The sequence below is a fragment of the Lissotriton vulgaris genome, chromosome 12 (genome assembly GCF_964263255.1).
Source record: "Lissotriton vulgaris chromosome 12, aLisVul1.2, whole genome shotgun sequence".
Classification (NCBI taxonomy): Eukaryota; Metazoa; Chordata; class Amphibia; order Caudata; family Salamandridae; genus Lissotriton; species Lissotriton vulgaris.
Genome location: NC_141700.1, coordinates 462,277,413 through 462,300,459, shown reverse-complemented (window position 1 = coordinate 462,300,459; position 23,047 = coordinate 462,277,413). Strand labels below are relative to the sequence as shown.

The 23,047-nt window shown below is 45.9% G+C and overlaps 1 protein-coding gene across 1 annotated transcript in view; it reads right to left on the bottom strand.

Annotated features, from left to right (window-relative positions):
• The window catches only part of LOC147676778 (uncharacterized), an 804,990-nt gene that overhangs the window by 34,589 nt on the left and 747,354 nt on the right, over nucleotides 1–23,047 (bottom strand). The window lies entirely within an intron of this gene.

The window sequence follows — 23,047 nt, the reverse complement described above, 5'->3', positions numbered from 1 at the left end:
TCCATACTCCTCCTTGGCCCCACATTGCATATATACATTTAAAATCAGCACATTTTCTTTCTTATTACAGACTGTAATTAAAGTTATTCTACAGCAGAGCAGCCATTTACATGTTACAGTGAGCCGGGAGAAGTTTTTCACCAAATTTGTAGATAGTAAAGTCAATAAACCCCCTGCCGGGCGTCCTGATCTAGATTTTACTGCCGGTCTATAGGCTTGACAGAACCCATCCACTACAGGGGGCTCGCCACATAGCCAGGTCTCTTGGATACAGATGATCGCATTATTTTTCGCCAGATCTTTTAGCCGTTCAAGTTTTATTTGGTTTCCTAGCCCATTTATATTCCAGGAGACCATTTTTAAGCCATGTGGCTGCCCCTTTACCTATTCCACATCACTGAGGGGCCCAAACCTATTGGATTCCTCTAAGTACCTCTGTGAAGGACCTGGGAGGCTAGTATTAAGACTCCAATTCTTCCATGAGTCTTCCGAAACAGAATTATTTATTATAATATTAGTTTCCCGGGCCTTGCCCTAAGCCTCTTTCTATAAATCTTACTTGCCTTTTACCAAGTCCTGCATGGTACTTTAAGAACTCTTTTCCTTGCTGGACACTTTCTTCAGCCCCAACTTCTTCATTAGGTACTAACCGAATCCCTGCTTTTAATATCTCACTACCAGCTCGTTCAATGGCTATTTTTACCAGCTCAGAATAAACTTGTACCTTAGTAAGCTCTTTTCCATCAAAGTGTGTTTGAAAGCCCACCTGTCGGAGATCTTTTGTACAGATTCCTTTCAAGTTAGGGCAATGGGCGAAAGAATTAAGAAGAAGTTCTCTATTTAAGTACGGGCGCTTCTTCGTTTTTTTCCCTCCCCTTCCCATTTTTACTTGCTCAAAGTACAGCCATTGATTTCCTTTAGGCTCCATACCATTTGTTTTTGACCCCCTATGTGGTTGTTGTATTTTAGTTTTAACCTCATAGGCTTTCTCATTAATTTGCATCCCCGTATTATTTTGTTTCTTACTGCCATTATCATTTATTACTCGATTCATTGCTGGCTTCTCTGTGTTTCCCATTCTTGTATTGCTTACTCTCACTCTCTTACTTTTTGGAGGCTTACGTTTTGACTCTTGTTCCATTAGATCTAATGATTCCTCCACCTCGGACCTTTTTCTCACTACTCTACCTTTGCTCTTTCTTTGTATGACTCTACTAACAGGTCTCCCCTGTCTTAATGAAGTATGACTCTTATATACACCCCTCCTTTTTATCAGCATAGGCCATTTTGAGATGTACTGTGAGAAGTTGGCCTGATATATGATGTTTCCAATTCTGGAACCACCTTGTATCAGTCCAAACAATCCCTTATGGTGTCTGGTTGTAAGTCAACCTTATAGGCAAGCTATCCTAGGGGTAGCATGGACTAAGCAGCCTGAAAGGCTAAACTCAAGAGGTCGTGTTAAGCGAGCTGTTTTACCAATCACAATCCTGTAATATCAAATGAAAGGACACCACACAAGTATATATTATAAAAATATATGTGTTTGTTACTAAAATAATACCCAGTACTCTTTATGAGCAAAGAGGCACAAGCGTTTAAACAAAAGAACAGTTAAACATATAGAAGTTGCACAATTATGGATGAGGGCGGGTGGCCACTCAAACCATATACTAAGAAAGTGGTATAAGAGATACCAATTGAACAGTGGTTAGGCCTAGGGCCTAGGGAATCGCTGGGAGCAGTCGGGACTAGCAATGCTGAAGTCGGGAAAAGCCTGCGGGATTCGGGTGCAGCGCTTAGAGCACATGCATGCACCAATGTAAAGTCAATGGTGCGTAAAAGTTATAAAGTTACTGTTTAAGGAGACTTCCGCTTTACCTAGAAGGATGAAACTTAAGGCACATACACTAGAGGTGTGTACCAGTGTGGGAACACCGGCGTTGTTGAGTCACCTAACCGACAGGAAGCGGGTGCATAGGGTCGAAGTTGTGTCGGGTTCCGTCACGCAGGTTGTTGGTGCTTGAAGCTGAAGATGCTGCAGGCGATGTGAAGGAGAAGTGTCCGGTGTGATCCAAGGGTGGATCAGAGTCTTAAAGTACCTGAAAGCAGAGGGGACAGAGTCTGGGTCACTCAGCAGAGACCAGGGTGGAACCAGGACGGAACCAGGCAATGTCGGGCGCAATCAGGTGGTTGTTGAGGAGCTTCTCTCCGCTGCCACGTGGGCTCCGGGGCATCTGCGACGTCCAGGAGCGGGTCACGAGCTGTCCCACGAAGGCTCTCACCGTCGGCGCAGTCGGCTTCAAGATTGGAGCAAACAACACTTGGCAAGAGCAATCCACGCAGGACTGGAAGATTGCTTCTCACTCGGACCAGGAGGGTCAGAGCGGGTGCTCCTTTTCAGAGGAGCGGGTGCAAGTCTGGAGCAACCAGAATCACAAGCCAGATTTCTTAGTTCGCCGGCACAGGGGCCACAAGCCAACGGGCAAGTGACCGGGCCAACGCGTTGAGCCAAAAGAAGCAGAAGTGCCCCACGCAGCACTCGGTGAGTGTAGAGGGGTGAGCTTCGGTGCCAAAGTGGCTCAGGGCTGGGGCATCTCAAACCCAGTTGTACAGCTTCGAGGGTCACTCGTGGGCTGCACGGTCAGCGTCTCGTGGTCTTTTAAAGATGGCAGGCCCCACGCTTCCGGTCGCCTCCACGGGTCTCAGCTTTGCAGGGACTGTGGATTGGGCAGTTAGAAGGCAGGCAAGCTTGAGCTCGTCGATCTCTGTCGCTCGAGTTTCGGCAGGAACTGCAACAAAGCAGACGTCGAGGTGCTGGATGGTGCCTGTTTGCACAGGGTGGTCACTCCTTGACCACAAGGGAGATTCTTCAGTCTTCTACGTCGAGTAGGATGTCAAAGGGTCCAGAGTTTCATTTCATATGTTTCATCAGGATAATCTGAGTGCGTGGGCACTGCTCCCATTCTTATACCAATCTAGGGGGCTGGATTACCTGCTAGGTCCCCTCCTATGGGTGGGACCCAGGAAGGGGGTGGATACACCCCTTTCCCTTTGTCCAGGCCGCGCTGGGACTGGGGCTGGTCTGCCCCAGAACTGGTTTGGCCGGATTATGCAAGGGGAAGCCTTGTGCTCCCCAGGCAGTGTCTGGTTTCTTTCAAACCTCCCTGCTACAATCCACTATCTCCTGTCTGGGGTGGTGTGACACCTCCCTGCAACAGGAAAGCCTTTGTCCAGGCCTCCTCTGCTCAGTTTCGGTCAGCAGCAGGAGGTCAGACTCGTGTCTGTGGCAGAAGCATCCATTTTGTGGATCTGAGGCTCTTTTAAAAATCAACCCCGTTTCAGTAAAGTAACATGTCTTCTCCCTCTAGAGGGGTGGAATGCTATCCCCGTCGACAGGACTGTTGAGGGGATAGTATTCCAAATCGTATGACACCTTACACGACATGTTTTGATAAAGCCAAACCAAAGTTAACATATAACCGCGAGGATTATAATGCACTTAATAGTATATGGTATGGCATTATGCCGGAACAGGTTAGGGAGGTGTTCCCGACAGCTGCAGACAGGCTCAGCTTATGCTAGAGCTCCATCTCACGTTAAACCACACACTCTGCCTTCAGGATTGATAAGGCCTTCCATAGGAGTGACTCACAGGTTTATATGTGTCCAGATATAGGTTTAGATATAGGCATACTATATCTAAGCAAGGGGTGAGAACACCAACTTGCCCCAGCTGACCAATCAGCCAATTGTATCAATTTAAGAACCAGCCAGGGGTGGCAAAAGATATGCGGCAGCCCCTGGTAGGCCTTGGTGGCACCTATGCCCTGAGCACCTATAGTGCATGGTACAGGGGCTGACAAGGAGTCCAGTTCCAATTGGGTTATGTACCTATAGTACATGTATGTGAATTTAGAGAGAGAACAGCAGGCTGGGGGTCTGATTAGCAGGCCCACAGCCTCATTAAGTCGAAAACCAGTGAAGCAAAAAGCAAAAATTGGGGTGACCATAGGATAGCAGACCCTACTCTCCTACACAACCCCCCCGCCAAACGCAGGGACATTAAACTTAACCGTGACCAGATAAGTCTTCATGTTCTAAGTGGAAGTACCTGGAGAGACCATCTGCATTACCATGGTCAGTCCTTGGGCGGTGCTCCACTGTAAAGTCCATCCCCTGTAGGGAAATGGACCAGCTGAGTAGTTTGGGGTTTTCACCCTTCATCTGATTTAGCCACAAGAGGGGCTTATGGTCTGTCTGAATTAGGAAGTGAGTTCCAAACAAGTATGGCTTCAACTTCTTCAGGGCCCAAACCACAGCAAAGGCCTCCCTCTCAATAGCTGACCAACGTTTCTCCCTGGGGGTCAGTCTTCTGCTAATAAAAGCAATGGGCTGGTCATGACCATCTGTATTCAGTTGTGAAAGCACAGCTCCCACCTCCAACTCAGAAGCATCTGTCTGTACAATGAACTGTTTGGAGTAGTCAGGACTCTTCAGGATAGGTGCAGAGCACATGGCCTTCTTCAGGTCATCAAATGCCTTTTGACAGTTAACTGTCCACTGAACCTTTTTTGGCATCTTCTTGGATGTTAAGTCATTTAATGGTGTCACAATGGACCCATAGTTCTTCACAAACTTTCTGTAATACCCAGTCAGGCCCAAGAAGGCTCTGACTTGTGTCTGGGTAGTTGGAGGAGCCCAGTCCTGTATGGTCTGGATCTTGCTCTCCAGTGGTTGAACTTGAACCCCACCTACTAGGTGGCCCAAGTACACAACCTTGCTCTGCCCTATCTCGCACTTGGTAGCCTTGATAGTCAAGCCTGCCTTTTGCAGGGCCTCCAGAACCTTCTTCAGGTGGATCAGGTGATCCTCCCAGGTGGAGCTAAAGACAGCAATATCATCTAGATATGCTGCACAAAAGTCATCGAACCCAGCAAGAACTTGATTCACCAACCTTTGGAAGGTGGCAGGTGCATTCTTCAAACCAAAGGGCATGTACACAAATGTCCACTAGGGGTAGAGGATGCTGTTTTGGCTTTTGACTCTTCAGCTAGTCTGATCTGCCAGTAGCCAGCTGTCAAATCAAATGTGCTCAGAAACTTGGCAGAAGCCAATTTATCTAGGGGCTCATCTGCTCTTGGAATGGGATATGCATCTGTCCTAGTGACAGCATTGACACCTCTGTAGTCCACACAAAACCTCATTTCTCTCTTTCCATCTTTGGTGTGAGGTTTTGGCACCAGGACTACTGGGCTGGCCCATGGGCTCTCTGATGGCTCAATCACTCCAAGCTCTAACATCTTTTGCACCTCAGCCTTTATACAATCCCTGACATGGTCAGGTTGCCTGTAGATTTTATTCTTCACAGGCAGACTGTCACCAGTGTCTACCTCATGGGTGCACCAGTTAGTTTGACTGGGTGTGAGTGAAAACATGTGTCTGTGGGCCTGCAACACCTGTCTGCAGTCCACCTGTTGCTGCTCAGTGAGGCTGCCTGCCAAGGCTACTCCATCAACTGAACAATCATCAGGGTTCTGGGAAAGCAGGTCTGGGAGAGGGTCACTCTCTTCCTTCTGTTCCCCATCTGTGGCCATGAGCAAGCTCATTTCCTCCCTGTCCACAAATGCTTTCAAACTATTCACATGGAGCACCCTGTGGGGGCTCCTAGGGGTTCCAAAGTCAACCACATAGGTGACTTCTCCCTTTTTCTCAACAATAGGGTAGGGTCCAGTCCATTTGTCCTGGAGTGCTAGTGGGGCCACTGACTCCAACACCCACACCTTCTGCCCTGGCTGGAACTCAACCAGAACAGCCTTTTGGTCATGCCAAGCTTTCTGTAATTCTTGACTGGCCTCCAGGTTTTTGGATGCTCTTTCCATATACTCAGCCATCCTGGAGCGGAGACCAAGTACATAGTCCACAACATCTAGCTTAGGCTTTTTGAGAGGTAACTCCCATCGTTCCTTCACCAAACATAGTGGACCCCTCACAGGGTGGCCAAACAAAAGTTCAAAAGGGCTGTAGCCAACCCCCTTCGGTGGGACCTCTCTGTAAGCAAAGAACAAGCAGGGTAAAAGGGTGTCCCATTTCCGCCTAAGCTTCTCTGGTAATCCTTTTATCATTCCATTGAGGGTCTTGTTGAATCTCTCCACAAGCCCATTGCACTGTGGGTGATAGGGTGTGGTAAACTTATAGTTTACTCCACACTCCTTCCACATTGCCTTTAAGTATCCAGACATGAAGTTGGTACCTCTGTCTGAAAGAACCTCTTTGGAAAGCCCACTCTTGAGAAAACTGCAATGAGGGCTTTTGCCACAACAGGTGCTGTTGTGGCCCTCAGGGGAATTGACTCTGGGTACCTGGTGGCATGATCCACTACCACCAGTATAAATCTGTGCCCAGATGCTGTTTGAGGATCCATGGGACCCACAATGTCTATTCCAACTCTTTCAAAGGGTACCCCCACCACAGGTAGTGGTATCAGGGGGGCCTTTGTTGTGCCACCTGACTCACCACTGGCTTGGCAAGTGACACAGGAGCGACAAAGCTCCTTGACATTTTCTGACATATGATGCCAGTAAAAGTGAGGGACAAGCCTGTCCCAAGTCTTGTTCTGGCCTAAGTGTCCTGCAAGGGGAATATCATGGGCCAAGGTAAGAAGGAAGCCCCTATATTTCAAAGGTATGACCAACCTCCTGGTGGCACCAGGCTTGGGGTCTCTAGCCTCTGAATAAAGGAGCCCATCATCCCAATACACTTTATGGGTACCTTGAGCATTCCCTGCAGCCTCAGCAGCAGCTTGCTGTCTGAGGGGTTCAAGAGAAGGGCAATCTAATTGGGCCTGCCCCAGGTCTGCCCTTGAGGGTCCCCCTGTCCCCAGAAACTCAACCTGATCAGGTTCAAATTCTTCAGAGACAGTCTCCTCTTGGACTGCAGAATCAGCTCCCTGTGGAGGCTGATCCTCAACCTGGGGCAAGTGGGAAGGCACAGCCTTAACCCTCTTGCTCTTTCTCTTGGGTTGTGGTTGGTCTATTGTTCCAAGATCCACCACTGGTTCAGGAAGGCACTTCTTAGCCTGAGTCCTTGTCACTGCAAGGACGTGCTGAAATCCCTAGCATTTCTGCATGAGTCCTGTACTCCACGTCTGACCAAACTGAGCTTTCACGATCATTGCCTAACAGACAGTCTACTGGGAGGTCTGCACTCACAACAACTTTCTTTAGGCCACTTACCCCTCCCCAGGAGAAGTTCACAACAGCCACACTATGTGTAGTAGTGGAGTTGCTTGCATTGGTCACTAGGTAATTCTCACCTAGTACAATCTGTCCAGGGTCCACAAAGTCAGGTGTCACCATAGTGACACTGGCACAAGTGTCCCTGAAGGCCTGAGCCAGTTTCTCATTTATCAAAGGCGTCTGCCTATACTTGCCCAGGTTACTGGGGCTCACAGTAGTGGACAAAGATAAGTCCACATCATAAAGCAGAACTGCCTGAGTAGGGACTCTGACTAGGCCAGATTCCATCTCAGTACCCAGGGTCAACCCTACTAAACCCTTTGGCTGTGTACTACCACTGCTGACTGTACTAGGGGGTGCAGGTGCTTTAGGAGCTGCAGTGGTAGGGACTGGATTTTTCTTGGTGCATTCACTGCCCCAGTGTGAAACTGATTTGCAGGTATTACACCAAGGTTTCTTTGGGCCATCATTCTTCTTCTTTTTGTTACCATTTTGGGAACCACCCGCGTTATTAGAATTTTGTGGGCCTGAAGAAGACTTCTGGTCTTTTTCTTTATCTTTCTTATCCCCACCCTTCTGGTCTGTTTTCTTCTGGTCACCACCATGGTTCTGGGGTTTCTGCTTAATCCTTGTTCTGACCCATTTGTCCGCCTTCTTTCCCAATTCTTGGGGAGAGGTCAGATCAGAGTCAATAAGGTATTGTTGCAACAGCTGGTTCTGACAGTTATTAAGGATCTGCTCTCTCATTATAAGATTGTACAATCCTGTACAGTCTGAGACTTTACTTCCCTGCAGCCAACCCTCCAGAGCCTTAGTGGCACAATCAACAAAATCAGTCCAGTCCTGAGTCTGTGCTTTCTGGGTGTCTCTGAACAAAAACCTGTATTGCTCAGTGGTTAGGCCAAACCCCTCAATAAGAGCACTCTTCAGGACAGAGTAGTTTTTGGCATCCTCAGGTCTAACTGTGAGGAGCCTATCCCTCCCTTTCTCAGAAAAGGAGTACCATAAAATTGCAGCCCACTGATCCTGAGGAACCTGCTGTACCATGCAGGCTCTCTCAAGAGCAGTCATCCATTTGTGGATGTCATCCCCTTACTTGTAGGGGGCACAATTTTTGTCAGGTTTCTATTGTCATAGCCCCTGTCTTTCTCTCTAGGAATTATGCTGCCACCAGTGGCATCTAAGCCACACAACTGTTGTTCTCTTGCTAAAGCAAGTTTAGCTTGAGCCAAGGCTATCTCTTCCCTCTCTATCTGGAGTTGGACAGCCCTCATTCTGGCCCTATGCTCTTTTCTCTGGGGGGTAGTCCTTCCCCTTTGAGATTCCCTGGAGACACTAGAAATATGAGAGTCCCCTGAGGGAGATCTCATCCTCCTATAGCCTGAAGGTACTATGTTATAGGATCTGGGGAGGTGCTGGCCCTCTCCATTCCCATGTAGGTCTAAGTTGGCCTGGTTAGCCTGGCAACTACAGCCTGGTTACCCCTCTGATCCTGATCAGGCTCATCTACTTCTGAGCCTCCCTCCTCCTCTTCCTCTTCTTCTTCCTCCTCTGGAGTGTTCTCATTCTCAGGGGTGTTCACCCCATCTCCTGTGTCTAAGTGAACTGCACTCACCTTATCTAAGTCATCCTTTTCCAGGATGGCTATCAGGGAAGGAATGGTGGGGTTGTGACCCCTTTTTAGCCCTCTTGCAATGCATAAGGCACTCAAGTCTTTATGGCTAAGTTTGTCATAGCTGGAAGTTGCCTTGGTACGGTGTAATGGCAGAGTTTTTGGCTTTATTTAGCAGTGATATAGATCATTAGTCTTGCTCGCATCTAGTATAGGTATTCTTAGCCTGTGTTGGCCCTTTTAAGCCCTTTTTCCAGATCTAGAAGAGGATAGCTGCTTAATATGCCTTTATTCTTGACTTTAACCTGTCTATTGCCTATTGGCTTTGACATATTAGACACATTGGTATGGTTTATGTAGGTATTCTGACAGAGCTAAGGAGCATTTCACCCCTTTCAGGCCTACAGGCCTAGAGCTAGAGGGACTCCATTTTGATGAAGCTGGGAGACTTTTCAGGGCAAAGGCAATGTTTATAGTTATAACTGTTGTCCGCCCTAAGCGGACCGGAGAGAACCGGCCAGAGCTGAATCTAATCAGGAATTGTTCCCGGGCTCAGGTCTCTAGACGAAACAAGCAGACTGGTCACTGTGGGAGCGTCTAGCGCAAGGAGCCTGGTGCATGGGATTGGTGGGAGGAAGCTGCTGGCTGGAACTTTCCATGAGGAAACAGCATTCTATATCAGTGAAGTGCAGAGGCGGAGTCAGTCAGTCGAGGAGAGAGTCAAGCAGAGGGTCAGTCCAGCAGAGAGTCGAGCAGTGGAGTGGAGTTGGCAGAGAGAGAGAGAGGGTTCAAGCTGGAGAAGAGCTGCGTTGAATAGTGAGCTGGAACTGAAGGAAGCAGTCAGAAGCAGTTGCTTATCAGGAGGAGGTGTGAATAGCTGGAGTCTGAAGTAATGCCTTTTAGAAGAGATAGAGGAGAGATCGTGGACTAACCTATGGGAGCAGATGGAGTTAATTGGACATTGGCGCAGAGACAGAGTGAATAAGCTAGTGGAATGAACGGTGATCAGAGCGGCAGGAACCATTAAGATTGAAGACGGAAGGTGGAGATAGTTCGTGTGGGGGAGAGGAGTCCAGAGACAGAGTGATCAGCGCAGAGGTGTACCCAAGAGTGCAGGAGAGAGAGAGAGCCTGAGATGAGCCAAGGCACAGACGAGAGAGGAACCCAGATGACAGCTAGAACAAGACTTCACACTAATCAGGTGATATTGTTTTCATCACATTAGCTACACTTACACTTTATGTCTAATCTTTTCCCTTTCAGCGGAGTGTTCCTGTTATGTGTAATCCTTCTCTTTCAAGCGGTGTGTTCTACCTATAGTCTTTGTTAGATCTGTATAAATGTTTATATTGCTGTAATAAAACAACCCCCAGTTTGTAGAAAACTGGCACGTGTCCCCTTGTATTCTTGTTCAATCCAGGTGAACAAAGCTCCTAGGTGTTTGCTACGTGAATGGATGAGTAATCCCAATCAGGTAAGTGGTGATCACATAAATAGGGAGTGAGTGGACCTTTGATGCCAAGAATAGGGAGCACACGATATTAATTGGCTAACTCCTAATATTGTAGTAGCAGACCCTTAGTGAAGAGACTTCCTATATATATATATATATATATATATATATATATGTATAGGTGTTCATAGGAATGTGGTCGTCGTTGATATGCGGCGTTAATGAGAGCACTGGGGGGTCGAACCAGTGTGGATACCCACTGGATTGTGGCTTGAATAAGTGAGAACACTAGGAGGTTGAACTAGTGTGTAGTTTCGCAGGATTGCGAACAGTTTGGAAAAGGGAGCATTGGGTTCTGCAGGCCCATGTGTAGTCGCACCGGATTGTGCGCAATATCTGCCCTAGGGTAGAACGGTCTGGGGCAGGGTGGCCGCGAGACCAACTGATGTGAATAAGTGTGGTGTAGGGTATGGATATCCCTAGTAATCAGTGAGTATTCTTAGTATCCCTATAGATTTAGTGGTGTTCTTAATAATATGAGCTTGTATATTGCGAGTTCCCCATCCTCAGGTAGGTACCAGGTGCCGGGATATAGGTGGTCCTGGGGAGGGAAGGTGAGTATGTTCTTGCTGGGTTGGAGGGGCCCCTGGGGGCTGATCCCACCTACTCAGGAAATCCAGACATTACATCTGGCGTAGTCGTCATCTTACGAAGCCTGTGTGCCTGGCCATGTGCTTAGATTGTTTCCCATGTGTTGTGTGGGAGTGCCCTGAGCGCCAGACATTACATCTGGCGTAGTCGTCATCTTACGAAGCCTGTGTGCCTGGCCATGTGCTTAGATTGTTTCCCATGTGTTCTGAGGGAGTGCCCTGAACGCTGGTTCCATCTGGCGTAATGTTGCAGTTTATGTAGCCTGTTAGACCTATGGGCTTGAACAGTTGCAGCGTGAGGAGAGTGCATTATATCATGGCATTTGGCTTATTCAGGGTGGAAGGAATGGTTTTCATCTTGGTGTTTAAACTGTCAGGGTTGAAGGATGGCATTACATGAGGGAGCCAGTTACATCTTTGTGATGGTCCAATTGTATAAATGTGTGTAAAAAATGCTCTTAAATTGCCCATTCAATTGCTTGCTGCATCTGCTTATGCTGTGCAATGTGAAATGTGTTCATTGTTCTATGATCTGTGGAGTTCTTTGAATATAGCTCCTTGTAAATATGACTTGTGAATAGCGCCATATTATTGTGGCTTGTGAGGTGCAGGTTCTCATGTTGATCTATTGTGTTCCTTGTGCATTGCGCCTTGGATACATTGTTTGTGAAAAGCTTGTCTTGTAAATATGGCTTGTGAATAGCGCCATGTGGTCATGGCTTAGACAGGGCATGTTATCATTACGTTTGGCAGGAGAGAGCTGGATCTCTCTCGGGTGCTTGGGGATAACGTTTTTGAAAATATGTGTACGTGTCATCTGTAAACGTGAAGAAATGTGCTAATGATTTTCCCATGTATAAATGGACGTTGGGAAATGATTCTGCTTGAGCTGCCAAAGGGTTAATATCTTGAGTTGAGATGGCAGTCTTTATTTTTTACATGCTGTCAACATGCATGGTTATCTGACCTGACTATAAAAGTCAGTGGATTATTTGATGGTTTGATTTTGACTTTTTTTGATTCCTTGGTCTGCCTATGTGCTTTGTCAGTTTCTTGACGGAAAGGTAACATCTTGTGTTTTGAGAAGGGTTCTGTTCATTTCACATTCCTTTTGAAATGCGTCTACGAATTTTTGTGTGGGTTTGCCTTGGAACTGATGTGGTTATAAATCAACCAGTCTGATTATGGAGAAAGCTGTGTTCTTTTAAAATGAGTGAAATGTTAAAAAGATGGCCCGTTAGAGTGCACGCTACGGGCTGTTTTCATTAATTATTTCTGTGAGGGGTTTCCATCTAGACAGGAATGTGCTGGTTTGAGAATAATAAATCTTGCCCGACTGTGCATGGTGACATGTTCTTTTAATTAGTGAAAGGCAACCATGTACCTTTGAAAGAAAAAAAATGTTAAAATGTAACATTATTATTTTCCCAAATGTGAATTAAAATGTATGCTTTTATAAATGTGTTAGCAAAACATTAAATTAAATACAATGTTGAAATGTATCTGCATTTTATGTTGTTTTACAAATTATTTCTCTTTGACAAATGGACCATGTTACTTCGTTTTTTTTCTCAAATGCAGAATGTATAATCTTGTGTGCTAAAGATAGTTGCCCCTTTCTAAATAAGTGCCCATATTTTAAGTGTCTTGCCTTTAGCTGAATTAGTTGGACTAAAGTCTTTTTAAAAACTGGAGCTTTTTTAATTGGCAGTACACTGTAACAGAATTGTTTTTTGTTAAATTCTAGCTTCCGTTAGTTAGAAAATAAGGCATGAGAAATTTGTTTTTCGACCTTGGCAGACCAGCTGGTTTGTGCCTTCATTCTGCAAGTTTCGATCACGTCCCAGTTCGTTATGATTGGCTACAATCCAATTTTCTTCCGCGGATGGCTTCTTTATGTAAGGGAGGGGCTGGTTTAGAGAGGCTCATCATATTGCAGTGTTTAAAGTAGCTTCCCACTGTAGCATGGCTCCTGCCCTGAAGGGAGGGGCTGGTTTAGTAAGGATTAGGGTATGTTAGGCCCTGCAAAAATTTATTAAAAGTTAAATTTTGAATGTTTTTAATTAATTAGGATATTTTCTTTTCAATAATGAAAGGCACCCAGGGTGCTTTTTAAATGGAAAATTTTATTTTACAAGAATAATGATACTTGTTCTCTTGTTCCTAGGTTGCTGGGTTGTGGTGTTGGTGCGTCGGCCCACCCCCCTCCCACTCCCTTTATTGTTTTAGCTTTTTACTTTCATGTTTTTATTTTAGTTTATTATTTTTGGATGATGGAACCAGACCAGACCAGACCAGACCGGGTAATGGATGGCCGCATTGGAGGAAGTGTCCGGATACCGAGGATGCAGGGTGGTGGCCTACACTGAAGACTTTTGGACTACGTTATGTAATTCCTTGGCCTGCATTATTCCCATGTTTTTCTTTGCAATCACTACGAGCAGGCCCCACTTAAAAAACAATAACACTCCAACATGTTTTATTTGTTACAGAATTTTAAAAGGATTTCATGAATAATCCCTTGGACAAGCAGGCCCCACTTTTAAAGCAAAAAATATGTCACCTATTATAGTTTTTCTGTTTTCTTCAAAACAGTTTTTGCGTGATTTCAATGAAGGACTTTTTTTTTGAATGGTGGTGCCCACATGTGTTTTTAATGTTACACCAGCTATCTTGTAGAAATGGGGTTATAGTTTTTACTGTTCTTACATTTTCACCTTGATTGATCAAAGGGTGGTTACCTTAAAATTTGGATTGTTCTGGGTGGTGTGTCTTTTAGTATGATTATGTATTAATGTTTGCCCGAACCTTGCAGATTTCACTTTAAATTGACAAATGTCAGCAGGTAGGCCTCATTTAGGCCTATTGTTATTTTCATCTCACATATTAGCCCCTACACCAATAGTTTCATGAGTCATCATTAGCTTAAGTTGCCTATAGTACGTAGGGCTCATTTAGGCCCTTTCTTATTTTCTCATTAGGAGTTGAAACACATTTAGTTCTTAAGTTGACAATAGTAGGTAGGCCTCATTTAGTCTTAGGTTGTCCGAAGTAGGCCCATTTAGGCCCCTTGCTGTTTTTATTCAACACATAAGTCCCTACATCACTAGATTTCACCAGTTATCATTAGAAGTTGAGGCACATTTAGTTTGAGGATGCTTTGGTTAGTTCCTGTTGTTATCAGATATGTTTCAGCATTCAAGTCAAGGGTGCTTTGATTTGTTTTTAGGTTTCTATTCCCTACAATTGAGTTTTAGGTGGAATTTTCTTAAGTTGTCATTGTTTTTAGGGAGTTTTTTAGGTTTTGATTTGTTGATAGATTGTGTTGATGTTTGTTTATCTAGATGTTATTGTTTATAAGATGTTCGCAAGATAAGGATCTAAGGGTGGATGGCAGAGTTTTTTGGGCTTTATTTAGCAGTGATATAGATCTTAATCTTGCTCACATCTAGGATAGGTATTTTTAGCCTATGTTGGATAGATTATGTTGATGTTTGTTTAGATGGTTGTTGTTGTTTACTGATGCTCGCAAGATAAGGATCTAGGGTGCAATGTAATGGCAGAGTTTTTGGCTTTATTTAGCAGTGATATAGATCATTAGTCTTGCTCGCATCTAGTATAGGTATTCTTAGCCTGTGTTGGCCCTTTTAAGCCCTTTTTCCAGATCTGGAAGAGGATAGCTGCTTAATATGCCTTTATTCTTGACTTTAACCTGTCTATTGCCTATTGGCTTTGACATATTAGACACATTGGTATGGTTTATGTAGGTATTCTGACAGAGCTAAGGAGCATTTCACCCCTTTCAGGCCTACAGGCCTAGAGCTAGAGGGACTCCATTTTGATGAAGCTGGGAGACTTTTCAGGGCAAAGGCAATGTTTATAGTTATAACTGTTGTCCGCCCTAAGCGGACCGGAGAGAACCGGCCAGAGCTGAATCTAATCAGGAATTGTTCCCGGGCTCAGGTCTCTAGACGAAACAAGCAGACTGGTCACTGTGGGAGCGTCTAGCGCAAGGAGCCTGGTGCATGGGATTGGTGGGAGGAAGCTGCTGGCTGGAACTTTCCATGAGGAAACAGCATTCTATATCAGTGAAGTGCAGAGGCGGAGTCAGTCAGTCGAGGAGAGAGTCAAGCAGAGGGTCAGTCCAGCAGAGAGTCGAGCAGTGGAGTGGAGTTGGCAGAGAGAGAGAGAGGGTTCAAGCTGGAGAAGAGCTGCGTTGAATAGTGAGCTGGAACTGAAGGAAGCAGTCAGAAGCAGTTGCTTATCAGGAGGAGGTGTGAATAGCTGGAGTCTGAAGTAATGCCTTTTAGAAGAGATAGAGGAGAGATCGTGGACTAACCTATGGGAGCAGATGGAGTTAATTGGACATTGGCGCAGAGACAGAGTGAATAAGCTAGTGGAATGAACGGTGATCAGAGCGGCAGGAACCATTAAGATTGAAGACGGAAGGTGGAGATAGTTCGTGTGGGGGAGAGGAGTCCAGAGACAGAGTGATCAGCGCAGAGGTGTACCCAAGAGTGCAGGAGAGAGAGAGAGCCTGAGATGAGCCAAGCCACAGACGAGAGAGGAACCCAGATGACAGCTAGAACAAGACTTCACACTAATCAGGTGATATTGTTTTCATCACATTAGCTACACTTACACTTTATGTCTAATCTTTTCCCTTTCAGCGGAGTGTTCCTGTTATGTGTAATCCTTCTCTTTCAAGCGGTGTGTTCTACCTATAGTCTTTGTTAGATCTGTATAAATGTTTATATTGCTGTAATAAAACAACCCCCAGTTTGTAGAAAACTGGCACGTGTCCCCTTGTATTCTTGTTCAATCCAGGTGAACAAAGCTCCTAGGTGTTTGCTACGTGAATGGATGAGTAATCCCAATCAGGTAAGTGGTGATCACATAAATAGGGAGTGAGTGGACCTTTGATGCCAAGAATAGGGAGCACACAATATTAATTGGCTAACTCCTAATATTGTAGTAGCAGACCCTTAGTGAAGAGACTTCCTAATATATATATATATATATGTATAGGTGTTCATAGGAATGTGGTCGTCGTTGATATGCGGCGTTAATGAGAGCACTGGGGGGGTCGAACCAGTGTGGATACCCACTGGATTGTGGCTTGAATAAGTGAGAACACTAGGAGGTTGAACTAGTGTGTAGTTTCGCAGGATTGCGAACAGTTTGGAAAAGGGAGCATTGGGTTCTGCAGGCCCATGTGTAGTCGCACCGGATTGTGCGCAATATCTGCCCTAGGGTAGAACGGTCTGGGTCAGGGTGGCCGCGAGACCAACTGATGTGAATAAGTGTGGTGTAGGGTATGGATATCCCTAGTAATCAGTGAGTATTCTTAGTATCCCTATAGATTTAGTGGTGGTCTTAATAATATGAGCTTGTATATTGCGAGTTCCCCATCCTCAGGTAGGTACCAGGTGCCTGGATATAGGTGGTCCTGGGGAGGGAAGGTGAGTACGTTCTGGCTGGGTTGGAGGGGCCCCTGGGGGCTGATCCCACCTACTCAGAAAATCCAGCCATAACATACGGTCAACTGTCACAGGGGCAGAGCCTGAAGCTGCTCCTGTGCCAGACATGACTGCTAGTGAGGTGCAAGTGGTGCACTTACCTACACTAAGTATTTTCCTACTGTACCTTGCTAGTGAGTTGTAGGCAGGGTGTGCTAATCCCTTTGATCTACAACTACTAAATTCAGTAGAACTTAAATATGCTAAGCTTTTGTTTATATGTACCTAAGGTACTTTATGTGATCTTTCAATTTGATAAAAAGATTGCAATGGTAAAACAACAGCAAGCTCAAATCCGCACCGCTGCACACCAATGTGAGAAGTTGGCCTGATATATGATGTTTCCAATTCTGGAACCACCTTGTATCAGTCCAAACAATCCCTTATGGTGTCTGGTTGTACGCCAACCTTATACACAAGCTATCCTAGGGGTAGCATGGACTAAGCAGCCTGAAAGGCTAAACTCAAGAGGTTGTGTTAAGCGAGCTGTTTTACCAATCATAATCCTGTAATATCAAATGGAAGGACACCACACAAGTATATATTATAAAAATATATGTGTTTATTACTAAAATAATCCCCAGTACTCTTTATGGGCAAAGGGGCACAAGCGTTTAAACAAAAGCACAGTTAAACATATAAAAGTTGCACAATTATGGATGAGGGGGGTGGCCACTCAAACTATATACTAAGAAAGTGGTATAAGAGATACCAATCGAACAGTGGTTAGGCCTAGGGCCTAGGAAATCGCTGGGAGCAGTCGGGACTAGCAATGCTGAAGTCGGGAAAAGCCCGCAGGATTCGGGTGCAGCGCTTAAAGCACACGCATGCACCAATGTAAAGTGAATGGTGCGTAAAAGTTATAAAGTTACTGTTTAAGGAGACTTCCGCTTTACCTAGAAGGATGAAACCTAAGACACATACACTAGAGGTGTGTACCAGTGTGGGAACACTGGCGTTGTTGAGTTACCTAACCCACAGGAAGCGGGTGCATAGGGTCGAAGTTGTGTCGGGTTTCGTCACGCAGGTTGTTGGTGCTTGAAGCTGAAGATAGTGCATGGTACAGGGGCTGACAAGGAGTCCAGTTCCAATTGGGTTATGTACCTATAGTACATGTATGTGAATTTAGAGAGAGAACAGCAGGCTGGGGGTCTGATGAGCAGGCCCACAGCCTCATTAAGTCGAAAACCAGTGAAGCAAAAAGCAAAAATTGGGGTGACCATAGGATAGCAGACCCTACTCTCCTACATGTACACTTCATGATTTGTAGCCGGGGGTTCAGTATTCCCAACCTCCATCACAATTGGAGTTACAGCTGGGGGTTCTTTATTCCCAACCTCCCTCTCGACTGGTGTTATATAGTCTGGGTCAGGAACTGGTCTAAGCATTGAAGGCATTTGACTCTTGATTCCCTGTAATTCACCCTGAATTTTTAAAAGGTGTGAATTCTGTGATTTTAGTGTATCATGATTTAGCATTGTCACTTCAAGGATTCCCTGGAGAGTTTTTTGCAATATTAATATCAGATCCAGCATTGAGGTGGCCGGATTTGTAGAGGACTCCGGGTTAGTCTGTAAAGACTGATTACCGTCTTTAGTACCCTTGGAGCCTAAAGTGTGTTCTTCGTGCATATCAAGTCCTTTCGAGTTTCCATTCAGAACCAAGTCGTTCAAATCCAGGTCATCTTCCTCATCTTCCTCCTCTTGTCCTTGAATTTCGCTATTTACTTCCTCAGAGTCGTGAAGCAAGGACAACTTTGGGGACGAGGATAGCCTGGGTATCATTGTAGGGCCATTATGAGTATTAAGGACTGTAGCGATTGGTTAATTAGATTTTCAGGGTCCACCATTTGGTCATCAAAAATGACAGAGGAGCCCCCCTTAAAAAAAAATCTAACTGAGACACCAACAGGTTACTAGAACCTGTCTCAATTAAAAGGGGGTACATGATATTTCCAACAAAACTCGAGTACGTAAATCCCTGTTAGCTCTTCCACAATTTGAGGGTATTGAAGCTTCAAAAAATGACAGGAACCCATCCATACAGAATGAATTGCCACTATCCCAGGTTTTCTGTGGGTCAATTATATGATGACCTGTTAAAGTACTAAGCCACCTTCATCTTCTCTTTCATTGGTTATGCCTGCTATACTCCAGGTGATTACTTTCAAACCAAGCCCAGGCCTAGTGGTAATCCTCATCGAGGAACAAGTCCTGTCACAGTCCCTGCTTTCCCCAGCCTGGATCGGAATTGTAGGAGCAAGGTTCATTCAATTATTACTATCCAGGCCACTCAGGGGCTGACATCTATTAGTCAAACAGATAGGCATTGTCTGTTACACTCTCACTGCCTCTTGGTGTACACATTGCCATGTAACCCTTCTCCTTGGACTAGGAAGGATTCTGGGAAGAATAAATGCCCAATTGTGGTGCTCTAATACCCGTTGTGAGCTTGCTAACATGCACCCTATGTTGTAAAACCCTTCTGGATCATTCAGGGTGCCTAAAATTTAAAACTACTCAATCCCCCCATCCTTTTTTTCCATTTCTCAGCCATCCCACTCTTCTTGACTATATTAAATTGAAGGCTCCCTGCTTCCCATCCAGTGTTCAGCTTTACGCATTATCTCTGGTGTTGGTTCTGCCATTGCATCTTTTATAAGGGAGGGGCGCCCACCAAGATGGCTTCTAGCAGGTGGATTCTGGTAGGAGTTGCAATCTAATGGTGCTCCCAGAGGACTTCTTCTTGTTCCCTGGGCACTTCTCCAGGCCTCTTGATGTTCCCTGTGAACCTGTCGGGATTGACTTTAGGGCTCTGAATAACGTAAGAGGAAAGTCCTTCTGCCCTGACCCCCTTAAAGTTTGTATCCGTATGCTGGAGTAATCCACAGAGGAAATCCTAGGCCCTCGAGAATCATGCCCAGCATCTACCGACAATGAGCCAGTTGTCCTGGAATATGAGGGATGAGGTATTGTACTAGGGCAGGTTTTAAAAGCCCCTAGAGCACTCTGAACACCAAAGGATAACTAACTACCCACATCCATTCCCAGCTATCATGGATTTCAAATTATCTACCGAGCATTCTATGGCACCCAGCTTTGTCTGCAAGCCCTCCAATAAGCTAGGAAATGTCTTTATAACATTGTCATATATAGCCTTAAACAAGGGTTCCAAGACAGTTTTTAGTATCAGACAGATTTATAACCGTGGGACTAACACTAAGAGAAGCTGCCATCAAATTATTGGTTACATTGTTATCCTTATGCAGGTCTGCAGGCATCACACTGGTAATACTTAGTCTTCGGGCCCATCATTTTCCTTTGTGCCCCTACGGGGGCATATCATACATATGGGGTCCGCCAGTGTGGTCAATTTCAACTATAGTGAGCCTCCCTGAGGGGGTCACTCTGCTCCAGTCTCAGGAGTATTAAGGCACCCCCCTCCTTGAACCCAGGACACCCATTCTTCTCTTGAAGACCAGTGCAAACTAAACCTTTGTCTGCCCTAAGCCCCAGTGTTGCTTCTGCACTTTATATTTCTGCAGTTAAGGCCCCCACCACTGATGTAAGGTATGAGATAATAGAGGCACGCTTGTGTGGGACTTTGAGGTGGTGACTTTTGCTTACCCATAGTTGGTATTCGAAGGGCAAATGAAACAGGGGCAGCCCAGCCCAGCCTCTTCCAGTCACTGATGGGCCCACCCTTGGCATGGTCATTGCCCACACAATGCCAGCACACATACTATGCTGCAGGACCTTTAACTACGCTTTATAGCACAATCAAACAGGTGCGGGCAGCCTCCTGGCCCCAGTGAACGCTGGAAGACATAGTCCTGGCTGCTGGTTTCTTCTTGCTTTCTACAGCACTGAAGGACCTTTCACAGTACTTGATTGCACAATCAATCAGGTGCAGATGAGGGTGTGGACATCCTTCTGGCCCCCATGAACACTGGGACATGTAGTCCCAGATGCTGGCTTCTTGCTTTCTCCTGCACTGCAGGACCTTTCACAACACTTTATAGCACAATCAGTCAGGTGTAGATGAAGGAGTGGGCCGCCATCTGGCCCCCATGAACACAGGGACCTAAAGTACTCTCTGCTGGCTTCTCCTTACTTTCTCCCACGCTGCAGGACCTTTCACAGCAGTTTTATAGCCCAATCAATAAGGTGCAGAGGAAGGTATGGGCTGCCTCCTAGACCTCAGGAACACTGACACACGTAGTCCTGGCTCCTGGCTTCTCCTTGCCTTCTCCCACTGAAATTGTTGATGGCTATGGAGGGAAAGAATCTCAAGTTGGTGAGATGGTCTATTTCTTTGCAAGAGTTAGACTTTATAGTGGAACACAGAGCATGATTGAGCCACGGGAATGCTCATGGACTTCCTTGCCCTGTTTTACCAATCTGATCACCTAGACTCTCCGGATTAGGAGTGGGTTTGGGGCGTTCTGACCTGGGAGGGGTGTCTGTTTGGTCTGAAAAGTCCCTAACATGGTGATGGAGGTCTACCCCTGCCCGGAGTGCCCCCAGCTACAATGAGGTCTGGATCCCTGGTGCTGATGTTTGTTGTCAGGAGTGAACACAGATCATGTCTGTGCACCATGACATAAACCTGTCTCACAGATTGTGATCTTTGTGGACCTGGAGGGGCACCCAAAGCCTGAGTGCCTATGAATGGTAGACAACACGTGAGATTCTGGGTTACATTTTGGAAGACCCAGGGCTGACAGGAGGTAGAGGAATCCCACCAGGCAGACTTGTGGATTGCTGCATTCTTGTGAGCTGGTTGGAGACACACCAGAGGAAGGAGACCCAGGTTCTCTAGCACACACCAAAGGGTACTCTCTGATTCAAAGAGAGGTCAATGGAATGGGACCTGGGTACATCTCAGGAAGGAGATGGGTTGAAAAGAGAATGATAAATAGTAGGCCAGCAGACCTGGGGTAACCTTTTGAGGCACATATTACTGTAGCGGACATCCATGTATGAATTTCTAGGCACTCCCAGGGCCTGTGTTGGGGTGCTATCATATTTGGAGTTGCTGCTGCTGTGAGAAACTGCTTTCAATAGGAAGGGCAGGACAGAGTAACTTCAGGACACTTCAAAAGTAAGCAGACCCCCAATATAAACTTTAGAGACTCAGACCAAAATCATATCTGGAAAGAGATTATAAGAAGGAGAGCTCAAGGCCCTAGAAATGGTCAACTGTCAAGCAGCCAGATGTACTGTGTGAGGAGGGAAATCTCTGCAGGACTTCTGCCTGTGAGCAGGGCTGGAGACTGTGGCCTGCCAGCCTCCCAGCTGGGTGGGGGGACATCACCCAGGGACATCCAAAATCACTTGACCCTGGAGCACCAGTGTCTACCTACTTGCCAAGAACAGTGAGCTCTGTGAGGAAGAGGAGAGAAGGAAGGACCAACATCAAGTGGGGGAGCCTGGCAATTGGATTCCTGCTGCGATATTTGAGAAGATTGCTGCCTATGTGGTTGTTGCCTGGGTACAGATTAAGCCGCCAACCTCTGTAAGCTACAGGAGGGCTGCAGTGAAGATTACTGTGCCTATTGTGCCATCACAAGTGTAAGGTGTGAGTAGGCGACACTGTATACCAGATGGGGCAACGTGAGGAGGCCAAGGAGCACAGACTGGTGGATGCCTTCATCGTGAAGAGAAGTCTGACTGAGGATCAGAACCAGGAACAGCTAACAATCCCTCCTTGTGGGGAAGACCAAAGGAAACTTACAGTAACATTTAAGGAGCACTGAGAACAACCAGTATTGGCCCCTGCAGAGCTAAGTGTGTGATACTCACCATGACAGCCACTGCAACCGCCGACTCATGAGAGAGACACTCTCTGAGACTTTTATAAGGGACCTTGCCTGCCAAATATCGCTTCAGGGCTGGAACACTTTTGCCTTTTATAATAGATTCGGAGGGAGATTCCTGAAACTCAAACTGCTAGTGGGGCCTGACCTGGATGTTGTCAGTAGTGAATGGGGAATAACCACAACTGCCATTGAGAGGTAAGCGAGACTCAATGTACTGCCAGTCAACACTGGCACCCTGCCCTTAATGGCTGTGTGTACTATGAGTGTATGCTGTATTACACAGGTTGTATATAAATTCTACTTTTGTCATAAAATGCATTTTACTGGACAATCATTTATTGCTGGAAATGAACATATTTTGAGCTGCAAACCTGTATTCATTAACTGTATCCCACCCCCCAGACAAAGTCTTGGACTGCCAGACCCACGCTACCACTGAGAGACAAGTACTGATGGGGCAGTAAGCCCCAGTTGCTCAGAATCCTTAGTAGGTCAAGCCCCGGGACATAAGGAGTAAAATGCCTCATCCCCCACTGTTGGGCCCAGTAGCACCTGCTTTCCCCTGGTCTTCTGAACATAGTTCTGACACACCCGAGGAAACTAGTACTTTCAACAATGGGAACTATGGGCCTGATTTAAAATGTGGCAAACAGGTACTCCCTCAAACATGACAGATATCCTGTTTGCCTTAATATGACTGGATTATATCCTAAAGCCCTTGTAATAAGGTAAACAGTACCTGTTCACTGAACTC